Source organism: Natator depressus, chromosome 1 (genome assembly GCF_965152275.1).
Source record: "Natator depressus isolate rNatDep1 chromosome 1, rNatDep2.hap1, whole genome shotgun sequence".
Classification (NCBI taxonomy): domain Eukaryota; kingdom Metazoa; phylum Chordata; order Testudines; family Cheloniidae; genus Natator; species Natator depressus.
Window position 1 is genome coordinate 225,450,606 of NC_134234.1, and position 15,638 is coordinate 225,466,243.

The window sequence follows — 15,638 nt, forward strand, 5'->3', positions numbered from 1 at the left end:
TTCATTGAGGCCAACACAACAAAGTTGGAGTTCATAAGCCAGGTCATACAAAGATATGATGAGCACTGAAACATTGGGAACATTTTCAAAGAGTGTAAGAGACAGAGTCTAAACTTTAAGAACATTTTTAGAGAGACAGGAAGATTTTGAAATACATAACTCTAAGAATTCCTTTTATATTTTTTCCCCACACTTCCTGGAAAAATCCTTCCATGGGATAATGTTGCTTCTAGCATTTCAGAGGGACTGTTTCAATATTATTAGCATCAAGAAATCAAAAATCATCAATCAAATCCCCCAAATCATGAGATTGTTAACCATCTCATGATTTTTGGGGGGCCAAAGATTACATTAAGCTTTTTGGTCTGTGTTTTGATGTTAGAACGCCCCTTGCCCATCTGCAGAGTGTGTGTGTGTGTGTGACAATGACTGTTGCCCACTCACCGCAATTTATTAGGTACAATGATTTCGGCCCTCCAAGGCATGAGCTCTCACCTCCACATTTGCCCTTCTTCTGACCAGCAATTAATTCTCCCTGCCAACCTGCGGCTCAGTCTTGTTCCTCAGTCCCCCAATCAGTTCCACCCCCTCATCTCACTTCTGCTTCTCTTGGGGATCTTCACCCTCCTCTCCCATGCCTGGGGGAGGGGGAAGGGGGGTTTGCAGTGGCAGTCTCCTCTCCCCTTCAGTGCTGGGGAGGGGCAGCTGCAGGGCTCTTCACCCCCCTCTGCCCCTTCCCAAGCCAGGTGTTGTGAGGAGGCCGGGAAGAGGGAGCGGAGCTGCCCTGAGCTGCTGGGCTCTTCCAGCCCCTACATGTCCCCATGAGAATTTCTTTGGGTAGCTGAGGGGATGAGAAGCAGGAGAGAGAAAGCTCTTCCTGTAGAAGCTCTGATTGGTTGCTCACCCTCCGGAGGCAGGCGGATGGGGCAGGCAATCAGAGGGAGTTGCCCCCTCTAGTCAGGGTTCAGATTCTCTGGAACTTGTTGCATCATCATGAAACTGGCTTCAGCTCAGCCAGAATCCCATTACTAGGGGAAAATATCATGAGAGTTGGCAATACTGCTTGTTTTTTAAACATTAGGCTTCTAACAGAAAACCAACTTCAGCCTTAACTATGGAGCAGCTACTGCCAATCCATAGTAAGCATCAGTGTTTAAATCACTATTATCACTTTCTCTGTCTACTATGGAAACGTCTGATTAGATCTCAGAGTTTAGTTGAGTGTTTCATTTCAGGACTGAAAAAGGAATATGGCCATGGGGTTGCAAAACTCTTTATTTTCTTTCCAAAGCATCATGACATTGGGAAAAAGACCAGATTTCATTTTAAGAAACTTAAGAAAACAGTCCTTTTAAATTATACATTGAGTTAGCTTCTGATTAGGCTTTGACCTATAAGGCAGGAAGGAACGAAGCTTCAGCTGCTGTTGAGATATGACAGTTTCCAATTAAAACACGGTGGAAAGTGGCTTGGAAAATGTCCGTTTTGTGGACTACTTTTTAAATTTAAGTTTCTATACTAAGCCAAAACCTAAAAGTATAAACCATTACCAAAAAAAAAAAAAAAAAAAGCAAGAGTATTCTATTGGAAATTGGACTTCAGATTGTTCTCTTTGAATGTGAGTGCTTGGGAAAACAAATACTTTACTGTAGGTTTTTTATTTGTATTATGGTATCACCTGCATCTCTAGCTGCAGGACCCCATTGTGCTAGGTGATGTACAAACCCATAGTAAGAGACAGTCTCTTCCCTGAACAGCTTACAATGAAAATGGAGGGAATGGGAAATAAAGGCACAGAACAGCAAAATGACTAGCACAAGGTCGCACAGCATGTCAGTGGCAGAGCTGGGAAAATGTCTGAGTCCAAGTCCTGAGCATCACTACTGGACCACACAGACTCACAAATGAGGTCTTTAACCTGATTTGAAATGTCTTCAACAAAACAAGCCATAAATATCCATGAAACAACACACGCCTGGTACTGGCAATAAAAATGTAGGGTCAGATCCTACCAACAGTTATAGCCACGAAACTGCACTGATTTCAGGGAGAGGCTGCCAGGGTGCAACAGAATGCAGACTTGGACATACGCATGGAAATGGCAGTTCAAGCACTCTCTGCATTATACCTACTACTCTTTAATTTGTTGACACTTTGAGATATCAAGATCAGAATATGCTTTTACTCCCACCCTGGACAGGAATTAGATAATAAAATAGAGATGGTTCTCACCTAGCTGCCTCCAGGTATTTTCTATTATATGTTTTAAGACCCCTCAGCTATATGGGTCAACTCTTTTTATTGTAACCAGGTCAGGTGACCCAATCCCACATTTTATAAAACCTGATCCCATTAACTTCAAACAAGAGGATAAACACTCCCATTGACCTCAACATGCTTTGGCTCAGGCCCATAGTAAATTGAAGGTCTATTTAAAACATGTTTCCACTGCCCAGACATCATAGAAAGAATACAGAAAAACCCTTACACAGCCAGATTCTAAATTAAGTCAGGTTTCAGAGTAGCAGCCGTGTTAGTCTGTATCCGCAAAAAGAAAAGGAGGACTTTTGGCACCTTAGAGACTAAGTACTCCTTTTCTTTTAAATTAAGTCAGTTTTTCCATTTGGGGGATAGGCTTTGCTCCACCTCATGGAATAGTTAGGGAGAGGTAAGTTTTCTGTGGGGACAATGTAGTGCACACTCTGGGTCTGCTCCTGGCCTGCCCAGTCTCCACTCCTCCTCCTAACATTCACACTGGATTCACAAAGTAATCCCCATGATATCTGGAGAAGGTTTGGGGATACTGATGCCTTGCCTTTCACACAGTAGAAAGGAAACTCACATGTGGAAGGAGCCCTCTGTCTGTGCATCTGGGGGCAAGGATGATCCTGGTCTTGGAAAAGGTTTTCTTCCACCTAAGCTTTTCCCTTAAGCAAAGAGAACAAATTTCTCCAGCTTTGTTCTTACAAACCACAAATGAACTTTTTCTTTCAGCTGTTAATTTCCTGTGGCCCTAAGCAGAGTGTGGCTTTTAAGATGAAGACTCCCTAATAAAGTCTGCAGGGGCATTAAGTAATTCAGTAAATCAAGCCACACTCCCTTTTTGGGAGAATTTCCTGCACTGAGGGCTTGTAATACTGTAATTTTCTCTTCTTGGATTGCTCAAGGATACAGTGTTAAATCTTTCACTGACAGCCAATGGTTGTGTTTATCTACAGAACTATTAGAAAAAATGTATGCCTTATTATACCTATACAAAAGAGAAAAATCAAAGTAAGACAAGACAGTGCTTTCTATTAGGCAAAGTCTTGGCCAGAAAAAATAAACCTTGCACCATGCTCCAAGATCTAACAAACCTGGGTTCTAATGGACACCAGAGGGAACAAGATTCATAGTCAAGGACCTTCCACTGAGAATGTCCTGCCTCCATGTGAGACTATATTTCTAGGGATAGATTTTAAGTTTTAAGGCCATTAGATCAGAGGTTTCCAAACTTTCGTTATTGCATACCCCCTTCTAGATCTACCAGCTGCCTGCGTACCCCTACCCTTCTCATCACTGTTCTTCTCAATGCTACCTGTCTTTAGCCGTCTGTCCGTATTTCACTGTTACATACAGATATAGTTACAGTGCGACATATACAACTGAAAAAAACCCTGATCAATTTCTGAGCTCAGTTAGACTGGACAGTTGCTGGGCAACTGAACCCCTGCTGTATAGTCATTGGAGGTACTGGCTCTGTACGTCATCGTTTCTGTGTATCTGTGTTCTCACTGGTACATCTTGAAGTAAATTAAACTACCGTATTTGATATAACAAATTCCCACAGAGTTTTAAAGCTTTGTCTTTATTCTGAAAATGCAGTGAATAAGATAATTAATAAATAAAACCCCCCATTATACAATTTCTCCTGCATACACCCCAGAGATGTCCCCAAAGAGAACTCATACCACAGTTTGGGAACCCCTACATTAGATCATCTGTGCTAACCTCCTGCCTAACAGAGAATTTCATCCAGTTAGTCTTGTACTTAGTCCAAAACTTGTTTTGACTAAAGCACAAGTACTTTACCTTTTGTGATGGCGCATGATAGAGGCAGGCAGTCTGAAAGATAGCCTGGTCCTTACCCCTATAGTTTTACAGATTCAAATTAAAACCTTGAATGACAGCCAGAAGTAAAGGAAAGCCAGCACTGTCCCAGGAGAAAAGATGTGACTGGGTGACCTCAACAGTCTGAACTCATAAACTGAGCTCCTGCATTCCCCAGTAATTGAAGCTTCTCAGTAGAATTGAATTGCCTTTTTTTTTTAATTTTACTTTTAAAAAAATTTTTCTTAGTTTGAATCAGTCCTGGCTTTGGTGGTAGTTTTTGTTTGGTTCTTTGGGTTGAGTTTGGGGGGTTTTTTTGTTTGTTTTTTGGGGGTTTTTTTTGGGTTGACAACATTAAAATAGGTTTAAAAAGAAGTGGAACACTGACATGACCTGCATCAGTGCATTGGCTAAGAGAGCAAATGTGACCTTTAGGCGTCTAAACAGAGGAATATTGAGTACAAGTAGGGAGGTGATATCGCTGCTGTATATGGTATTAGGGAGACAATTACTGGAATACTGTGTCCAGTTTTAGTGTCTCCACCTAAAAAAGTGGTTGGCAAATTTGAAAGGATTCACAAAAGAGCTACCAGAAAGATCAGGTAAGCCTGCCTTACTAAAGAAACTCAGTATATTTAGTTATTAAAGAGATGATTAAGAGGTGACTTGATCATGGTCTATAGGTACTTACATTGGATGAAGATTTCTGGTAGCAGAGGGCTCTTTAATTTAGCAGACAAAAGCATAACAAGATTTAAAGCCTGGAAGCTGAAGCTAGACAAATTCAGACTAGAAAAAAGGCCCACATTTATAACAGTGAGGGTAATTACCATTAGAACAACTGACCAAGGAATGTGGTGGATTCTCCATCACTTGAAGTCTTTAAATCAAGAATGGATTTCTTTCTTATGCTCTAACTCAAGTGGAAGTTATGTTTAAGGGTTTGATGCAGGAATTGCTTTGTGACATTCCATGGCCTTTGTTATGCAGGAGGTCAGAACAGATTATCATAAGTGTCCCTTCTGACCTTAAAATCTCTGTGTGAAAAGGACTCCCAGATTGCAAATTGCTCTGGCAAATGGTGGACATGTTTCATCACCAGCATAGCCACAGCCCTGCTCAAGTTACTTTCCCCAATATATTCTCAACCAACTTATATTAATATGTCCTTAGGCACCTCATTCTCAAATCTCATCCAGACACTAGAAAAACAAGAAAGGTGCACTGCCTGGATCAGATGAGAAAGTTATGTAGATCCTACTGCTGTCAGCTGGTGATATTGATGTGTCACTAATGAAACTACAATAGAATCTTAGAGTTACGAACACCAGAGTTATGAACTGTCCACTGACTGGTCAATCAGACATCTCATTTGGAGCTGGAGATACGCAATCACGCAGCAGCAGAGACAAAAAAAAGAAAAAAAAGAAAAAAAAAGAGCAAATACAGTTACAGTACTGCGTTAAACATAAACTACTAAAAATAAAGAGAAAGTTAAAATAGTTTTGACAAGGTAAGGAAACAGTTTCCTCTGTTCGTTCATTTAAATTAAGATGGTTAAAAGCAGCATTTTTCTTCTGCATAGTAAAGTTTCAAATCTGTATTAAGTCAATGTTCAGTTGTAAACTTTTGAAAGAATAACCATAACGTTTTGTTTAGAGTTATGAACATTTCAGAGTTATAAACAGCCTCCATTCCTGAGCTGTCCATAACTCAGAGGTTCTCCTGTAATGGTATTGCACACCAAAACATCTCACAGTCTCCCCAGGCAGTTCTCCTCAGCCCCAGCTCCCCTTTGCCTGAGCTGCCCCAGCTCCCCTTTGCCTGAGCTGTCCCAGCTTGAGGAGACAGCTCCTTTCTCCCTGCCAGGAGTCATTAAGGGGAAGACATATACCTTGCTCATTGTTTAAATAATCACTCCTTCCTGGGTTTACTCCCACTTCTATATCTTGCTCATCTCAACATTTCTTTGTGTGCACAGTCTGCTACTCTGCTAAAAACAAACAAACCCCAAATCAAATCAAACCTCCCACATTTTTCTCCCATCACAGCTGTTGTCGGTCTCTTGGAGTCATCTGCCCTCTCAGACATAGCTCATTAGAGAAGGAGGAAATCGTCTTCCTACAACTTACCCCAGCTATGATGTTACTGACATCTTCCATAACTCTCATCACAGCTTAACTCCTAGCCTCTCACTGCAGTCAGTAAGTGGATACAGGCACAGAGAGAACCTAAACCTGACATAAGAGAAAACTATTCAAAGTGTTTTGTTTTTGTTTTAAAAAAGCCCTCCAGTTATGAGCTTGCTATTAATTTGGGGATAAAAATTGCCGTTCACTGCAGGCCAAACTAAACCACTATTGGGCAAAATTGCCAAAGATGGAAAATTGAAGGTTGTTATGCAGGGAACTGATACGTAACAATATATACTCATTATAGATATTATTTTGTCCTTTATCTTTATACAGTGTCTTTGTCTGAGTCAAAGGCCCTCTTCAAAAAATGATCTGGAAAAGAAGGTAAACAGGGGGTGGCAAAATTTTCAGATGATACAAAATTACTCAAGAGAGTTAAGTCCCAAGGTGACTGTGAAGAGTTACAAAGGGATCTCACTAAACTAGGTGACTGGCTAACAAAATGGCAGATGACATTCAATGTTGAGAAGTGTAAAGTAATGCACACTGGAAAAATAATCCCAACTATACATACAAAATGATGGGGTCTAAATTAGCTGTTACCACTCAAGAAAGAGATATTGTAGTCATTGTGAATAGTTCTCTGAAAACATCTGCTCAATATGCAGTGGTAGTCAAAAAAGCTAATAATGTTAGAAACCACTAGGAAAGGGAAAGGGATAATAAAAGAAAAAAAAATCACAATGCCACTATACAAACTCCATGGAAGGCCCACAACCTGAATACTGAATGCAGTTCTGGTCACTCCATCTCAAACAAAATATATTAGAATTGGAAAAAGCATAGAGAAGGGCAACAAAAATAATGAAGGGTATGGAACAGCATCCATATGAGGAGGGATTAAACTGGGATTGTTCAGTTTAGAAAAGAGAGGACAAAGGAGGGATATGAGAGAGGTCGATAAGATCATGAATGGTGTGCAGAAAGGGCAGAAAGAAGTGTTATTTACCCTTTCATAAAACCCAAAACCCAGGGGTCACCCAAGGAAATTAATATGCAGCAGGTTTATAACAAACATAAGGATGAACTTCACACAATGCACAGTCAACCTGTGAAATTCATTGCCATGGGATGTTATGAAGGCCAAAAGTGTAACTGGGTTAAAAAAAGTATTAGATAAATTTTGGGAGGATAGATCCATCAATGGCTATTAGCCCAGATGGTTAGGGACTCAATTCCATGTTCTGGGTGCCCCTAAACCTCTGACTGCCAGAAGTTGGGACTGGATGCCAGGGGATGGATCACTTATTAATTTGCCCTGTTCTGTTCATTCCCTCTGAAGTATATGACATTGGCCACTGTCAGACAGGATACTGGGCTAGATGGACTATTCATCTGACCAAGTATGGCTCTTCTTACGTTCTTAATTCTGCTTGCATGAGGTGCTATTTTAGGCCGTGATACTGTGAGGGGCTGGGAATTAAGAGTGCTCAAACCTCTGAAACTTGGTCCCTTAATCAGAGGTTCCTCAGTGGCCCTGGTCACCTCTGTGCAGTGGGTATTATCCCCCTTTTACAGAAAGGTAAACTAAGACTGGCAGAGGCTGAGCATCTTGCATAAAACAATGAATAGGTAGCAGAGCCAGGAGTAGAGCCCAGCCACGCTGACTCACAGCATCCTGCTCTAGAGCCTGATGGAAAGGTTTCTCCTGATTTCTGTTAGGTTTGGATCAGGCATCTAATTGTCTGCCCTCCCCCTTGCCCAAGTCAAGATTTTTAGAAAGCTAACACCAGTGTGGTTTCCAGACCTTGAGAGAACACAACCTGTGTGGGGGCTGTGAACAAATAATTTCTTTCCTTTCTTCATCCTGTTTGATACTATGTCCGTGCTTTGTTCCAGCGTAGCCCCTGGCAGTGGGCTGGGCAGATAAGACTTCACTGAATTCAAGAACACACACACGGGCACAAAGAAAACAGTCAAAATGCTCATGCAGCAAAAGGATTTTGTTCACTGTTTAAATGAAAGTGTTTGGAATTCTCTGCAGCCCCCTCTATCTATTTTTATATAGATGATGACTGGCTTTTTGAAATCTGAGAATTTGAGTCAAAAGGCACTTTAATCCAACCAGTCCATCACTCGTTCTTCAGTAATTTTAGGATGCAATTCAGTAAGGATTTCTTATTGCATCTTGATAGATTATTACAACTGTCTGTTCATGTCTTTGCTCCTAAGGATCAAGGAAAAACCTATGTACTTGAAAAATCCATTGACTACAGGAAAGGGGGAAAAAAAAGTCCTTCCTGTGAAAAGACAACTGAAATGGAACAGCAAAGCGTTACAAATCATTTTGTGTTTAACATATGTAAGGTTTCCCCTCATCACACCAGCTGGCATCTGATCGGAGAGGCGGCATTGAATGTGTGGTGTCTGAATGCCAGCATCCCAGGCTAGAAAAGAAGGGCATGATTTTTGACATCGTCTTGTATATTTGGAGGTGTCTGCATTTCTTAAGAAGAAAGGGAAAAGGAACTTTGAGTTCAGTGTCTCATAGGGGCACAGGTAAATAAAAAAAGATTAGTAGCTTTTGGTTGACCTGAATAATGAGAGCCTGGATCAGAGCTGTACTCTATTACCCAAGTGTCAGTAGGGAAGTATGAAATGCGAGATCAGTTAATATGGATTTTAATGTACATTTTTCTCTATCTGCGTGATTAAAACAGTGGAGTTCTCAATTGCTCAGTTCATCTTTCATTTTGAGCTCTCAATCCAATTCAGACTCATAAAGAAGAGAATTACCGAAGTGGTGTGTGAATTCAATTTTTATTTTCTTTGTAATTTGGATAATATCAATGTGTGTGGGACATTGTGCCCCATAATGCTTTACAGAAATATGCTTATGAGTGTAAATATGACATAACTGGAATATGTTTTATGTTAGATATGCCATGTAACATATCTCTGCAAAGGTTATGATCTACTGAATATATTCATCCTATTTGTATGCATGTATCATTTTTATTTTCGAAGTTATGAATATTGGCTATGTACTTGTTTGATTTTAAGTAGCCTCAGTGAAGCATTTGGTCAGCTTCTTAAGAAAAGACTATTCTCAGTAAGTGCCCAATCAAGAAACACTTAAGCTGATAATGGACTTTGAGAGATGCCAGTCCACATCTGAGCTTTCCTGGGAACATTCAAACTAACATGTAAACACTGGCATCGGCCTGTAAAGAACTGAGTCATGCATAGACATGTGACTTGCCCATGTGACTCCAGACCTCCATCTTGTAGCTGTGATTCTTCATAGGAAAACACAAGGGGTTTCCACCCACAAGAGAGACCATATAAGGCCCTGGGAAACCTCTCCATTTTGTCTTCAGCCTCATAAGATAGTCTCTCCACCCCAGAGGGATGCCTGAAAGAAACTGGAAAAAAGGACAGTAACAACAGGGGTGTGAGTGATTGCTGGACCCAAACAAGGAGGATGTATAGTTTGTAAAAGAAGCTTATTGGAACATCTCTGAGGGTGAGATTTACCTGCATTTAGTTGCTTACTGTATTAGGCTTAGACTTGCGTGTTTTATTTTATTTTGCTTGGTAATTCATTTTGTTCTGCCTGGTTCCAGAGTAGCAGCCGTGTTAGTCTGTATCCGCAAAAAGAAAAGGAGTACTTGTGGCACCTTAGAAACTAACCAATTTATTTGAGCATAAGCTTTCGTGAGCTACAGCTCACGTCATTAGATGCATTCAGTGGAAAATACAGTGGGGAGATTTATATACACAGAGAACATGAAACAATGGGTGTTACCATACACACTGTAACGAGAGTGATCAGGTAAGGTGAGCTATTACCAACAGGAGAGTGGGCGGGGGGGAAAGCCTTTTGTAGTGGTAATCAAGTTGGGCCATTTCCAGCAGTTGACAAGAACGTCTGAGGAACAGCGAGGGGTGGGGGCGGATAAACATGGGAAAATAGTTTTACTTTGTGGAATGACCCATCCACTCCCAGTCTTTATTTAAGCCTAAGTTAATTGTATCCAGTTTGCAAATTAATTCCAATTCAGCAGTCTCTCATTGGAGTCTGTTTTTGAGGGTTTATTGTTGAAAAATTGCCACTTTTAGGTCTGTAATCAAGTGACCAAAGAGATTGAAGTGTTCTCCGACTGGCGCTCTTACAACTGCAATACCCACCTGCAGAAGTGAAGAAACAGATTGACAGAGCCAGAAGAGTACTCAGAAGTCCTCCTTTTCTTTTTGTTCCGTCTGTCATTACTTGGAACCACTTAAATCCTACTTTTTATATTTAATAAAATCACTTTTTACGTATTAATTAACCGAGAGCAAGTATTGTTTCCTGGGGTAGCAAACAGCTGTGCATCTCTCTCTATCAGTGTTATAGAGGGTGAACAATTTATGAGTTTACCCTGTATAAGCTTTATACAGAGTAAAACAGATTTATTTGGGGTTTGGATCCCATTGGGAACTGGGTATCTGGGTGTTGGAGACAGGAGCACTTCTTAAGCTGTTTTCAGTTAAGCCTGCAGCTTTTAGGGGATGTGGTTCAGACCTGGGTCTGTGTTTGTAGCAGGCTAGCATGTCTGACACAACCAGGCAAGGTACTGAAGTCCCAAAATGCCAGGGAAAATGGGCTCAGAGGTAGTCCCAGCACATCAGATGGCAGTCCCAAGGGGGTTTCTGCGACCCAACCTGTCACAGTTTGTTTGAGCATTTTTTTATTTATATCAATTTATATTGTCATAGTTGTGAGAAGCTCTCGGGAGGGGTGTCAGACAATAATGATTTAATCACAGTAGATGTTGAGATTCAAAAAATGAAATCTGTAACCATTAAAACACAAATTGTCAACATCACATGTCAAAATATACAAAATAAGTATCCTTAAATCAAAGTCTAGTAAGTTTTTTCAAGCAGCATTTTTTCTTACTTTGCCTATCTGTACATTTCGATAATTATTGATAGAAATATTTCTAACCATATAACAATGTAAAAGAAGCAGTTAGGGACCTAGCTCCTACTGTGTCAATGGAACCTTGTTCATTGACTCTCGTGCAAGCAGGATCAGGCTCTCAAGTTGCTTTTGAAAATTATAGCTGAGATATTGGTGGACTCAGTTTTGAGTGCCTGAATGGAAATGCAGTAAAGGACCTTGGTTTTTAAAGAGAGGAGGCATCGGGCCCTTAAAGGTGGCTCAAGTTGGGCACCTGAAGTCACTTGTCACTTATGCAAGTCTTGGCCTACAGCTTTCTCTAATGTTTGCAATTCACATAGGGACAAATCCTGAAGTAGTTATTTTTTTAATCAGGCAAAACTTCAATAAGTATTTTGCCCAAATACAGACTTCAAGGAAGTGATGCACTGAAGAAAGAAATGTCTTGTGCAAATTTCTTATAATTTTGATCACATTTCACTTGTTCCTGGGAGGGTTGTAGCATATATTTGATATGGATTTGATTTTTAATTTGGGGAGTTAGTATCCTAACCTACAAATATTCTTTCTGAATAGTAATCAGCGGAAAGTGTCTTGAGATCCAGAATATTGCATGTGTGCAGGCAGTAATAAACAATGTTTTCATATAAAAAACAAAACTGTGGGACATTTAACTGAACAAAATAGAGAGAAGGTTGTTTTTTTTTTTTTCTTCTTCAAGTGATGGTCTATTGCACAGGCAGGAAAGATAGGTTTATACCATTTTACTCTGTGGTTTGGTTTACCAGCAAGTCACTTCTGCTTCTTAAATGCTGCATGCAAACTACCGTAATAGTAGGAAAGTAACTGCTGATGGAAATGTTTCTTTTGGAGTTGAGGGTCTATGTGTGTACACGTGTGACTCTTCTTTGCTAAAGTTACTGAAAGATTAGCCTACAATGATTAATATGAATATAGCCATATTTTCAAAGCAGCTTCAGTCTGGCATCCGTGTATGCCTACAAATCTCATATTTTATAATGTAAATTATTATGCACAGAAAATTGTGTAAATATAAAGACTTTTGAAAAAAAAACATTGTCCCTCTATATCTGATATTTCGATTTAAGATCAAGCCACATAATTCAGATCAGTGTTTGGACTGTTTGGACCTATGTTTTTGGTTCAGTCTATTTACAGGATTTGGGGTCATCTACAAAGTTCACATGTGGATTATGAACACTGCAAAATTTAGGAGTGTGCGATAAAAGGATTTGTTTGAGCATACCTCTAAGTATTATGTAAACAACAACATTCTAAATATTTAGAAATACATTACCTCCTTCTAAAGAATGGATTAAGTTAAATTATCTCAGACAAAAAAACCCTTGCTTGTTTCCAATAGGCCCTAACTATAAATGGGGTTGTCTCTGTGACTTGATTTGGTAAGATTTGTGATAAGCAGGTTTAGCAAAATCAAAGGTCTAATCAGTGAATTGGAAGCTGTCCGTGTCTGTAACTGGCAGCTCAACCAAATGAACCTTAAAATCTACAAAAGAGGAAAAAGAATGAAATTGAGGCTCCGCTTAGTGGAATATGTTTACATTCTAAAAACACAGTGAAATTGGAAATGCCTATTTTCATCAGACACTTATATTATTTTGTTTGTATTTCTTATCCATATTATTTTTTCTCTCAGTGAAACTGCCCTCACTGTGCCTGATCAGTACTTCTAATGCCCTAATGAGCCAGCTAGGCTGCCTGATGGACTGCCCTGTCTGATTGGCTAAGGAAGCCAGGAGGTTAGTCTTTAAACTTAGCAACAGCAGTAGCTAGCTGGCTGATCAGTGCATATGCCCATATACGCTATCTCCCTGTGCTCCTCTCCAAGCCCTCCTTCTGCTTTGCTCCTCCACTGCTTCAGCCTAGGTCCTGTCCTGCACCCAGTCTTGTTCCTGCTGCAGAACCAGCCCTGCTCCTGTCTTTTCTGACTCCGGTTCTCACCCTCAGCTCTGAGTCCTGACCAGGGGTGAAAGTAAGTCTAGGGACTTACTGGTACAGGGCTGGGCTGGGCTGGGGCCAGCTCTGGCCCCGGAAGGGGCGGGGCCTCAGGCAGAAGGGGTGGGGCTGGGGGAGGTCAGAGCCAGCCCCGGCCCACCCTGTACCGGCAAGTGCCTCCTTCCCCCTCCCCGGGGTAACAGCAGCAGCCGGGGGCTCTGGCAGTGGTTTAAAGGGCCTGGGGTGGTAGCAGCGGCCGGAGCCCTGGGCCCTTTAAATTGTCCCAGGAGCCTGCCGGAGCCCTGGGGAAGCAGTGGCGGGGCTCCAGGGACGATTTAAAGGGCCCAGGGCTCGGCCGCTGCTACCACCCCAGACCCTTTAAATCGCCACCCCCAGCCCCGCTGCCACTACCACAGGGCTCCGGCAGTGGGGCTCTGTCAGCAATTTAAAGGGCCGGGGGCTCCAGCCGCTGCTGGGAGCCTCAGGCCCTTTAAATTGCACCTGGGGAAGCCGATCCACCCCGGTACGGCGCACCAGCTCTTGCTGGGTACGCTGTACCGGGGCGTACCGGCTTCCTTTCACCTCTGGTCCTGACCCTGACTCCTCCTCCGACCACTAGGCCTGACTGCCTACAACTGATCTGCTGACAGAAATTAGCTCACGACAGCCACCTATCTAACCAGCTCCATGCACACAGGCGGTAGAATGAGAAACTGTCAGAAATACTTTAAAATGTTAAACTCCAACACTGATTCAGGTCCACTGAGCGACCCAAGCTAGATTACCTGTGTCAAATTTACAAGTCAAATTTCTTATGCATTTGCACAGATTTAAATATATTTCCTTAAATGTTAGAATCACAGCATCAAGTGGCTTTTAAGAATGCAGTGGATGTCACTGTATGTAGAGTATACTTCTGGATGTTCGAAACAAAATCTCTACTGTTAAAAATCTAGGAAGGACTAAATGACTTTATTAACTGAATTCATCTATATTAGCATTTAATATTTGTATCTAATGGCATGTTATGTCTTACTCCCTGTAAGATGTGTCATAGGAGGACTTTCCCTTCCCCTAGGAGGACAACAAGCTGTCAGGAACAGTATCTCTGATGAGGCCATGGCACACCTGGTGGCTGAGCTTTGTGATTTTTGTCCTCACCCACAACCATTTCAGATTGAGGGACAACTTATACCTTCAAGTCAGCGGCACTCCTATGGGTACCTGCATGGCCCCACAGTATGCCAACATTTTTATGGCTGACTTAGAACAACGCTTCCTCAGCTCTCATCCCCTAGCGCCCCTCTTCTACTTGCACTACATTGATGACATCTTCATCATATGGACCCACGGGAAGGAGGCCCTTGAATTCCACCTGGATTTCAACAATTTCTACCCCACCATCAACCTCAGCCTGGACCACACAAGAGATCCACTTCCTGGACACTACAGTGCAAATAAGTGATGGTCACATAAACACCACCCTATACCGGAAACCCACTGACTGCTATACTTACCTACATGCCTCTAGCTTCCATCCAGGGCACATCACATGATCCATTGTCTACAGCCAAGCTGTAAGATACAACCAAATTTTCTCCAATCCCTCAGACAGAGACAAACACCTACAAGATCTTTATCAAGCATTCTTAAAACTACAATACCCACCTGGGGTAGTGGGGAAACAGTTTGACAGAGTGAGACGGGTACACAGAAGTCACCTATTACAGGACAGGCCCAACAAGGAAAATAACAGACCACCACTGGCCATCATGTACAGCCTCCAAGTAAAATCTCTCCAGCACATCAACTATCTACAACCTATCCTGGAAAACGATCCCTCACTCTCACAGACCTTGGAAGGCAGGCCAGTCCTTGCTTACAGACAGCCCCCCAAACTGAAGCAAATACTCACCAGCAACTACACACCACACCACAGAAACACTAACCCAGGAATCAATCCCTGTAACAAACCTCATTGCCTACTCTGTCCCCATATCTACTCTAGAGACATCATCAGAGGACCCCACCACATGAGCCACACCGTCAGGGATTCATTCACCTGCACATCTACTAATGTGATATGTGCCAGCAATGCCCCTCTGCCATATACGTTGGCCAAACCGGACAGTCTCTGTGTAAAAGAATAAATGGACACAAATCAGACACCAGGAACGGTAACATACAGAAGCCAGTAGGAGAACACTTCAATCTCCCTGGTCACTCAATAACAGGTTTAAAAGTAGCCATACTTCAACAAAAATAACCCTTCAAAAATAGACTTCAAAGAGAAACTGCAGAACTAAAATTCATTTGCAAACTTAACACCATTAATTTGGGCTTGAATAGGAACTGGGAGTGGCTGGCTCACTACAAAAGCAACTTTCCCTCTCTTGGTATTGACACCTCCTCCTCAATTATTGGGAGTGGACTATATCCATCCTGACTGAATTGGCCCTGTCAACACTGGTTCTCCACTTCTAAGGTAG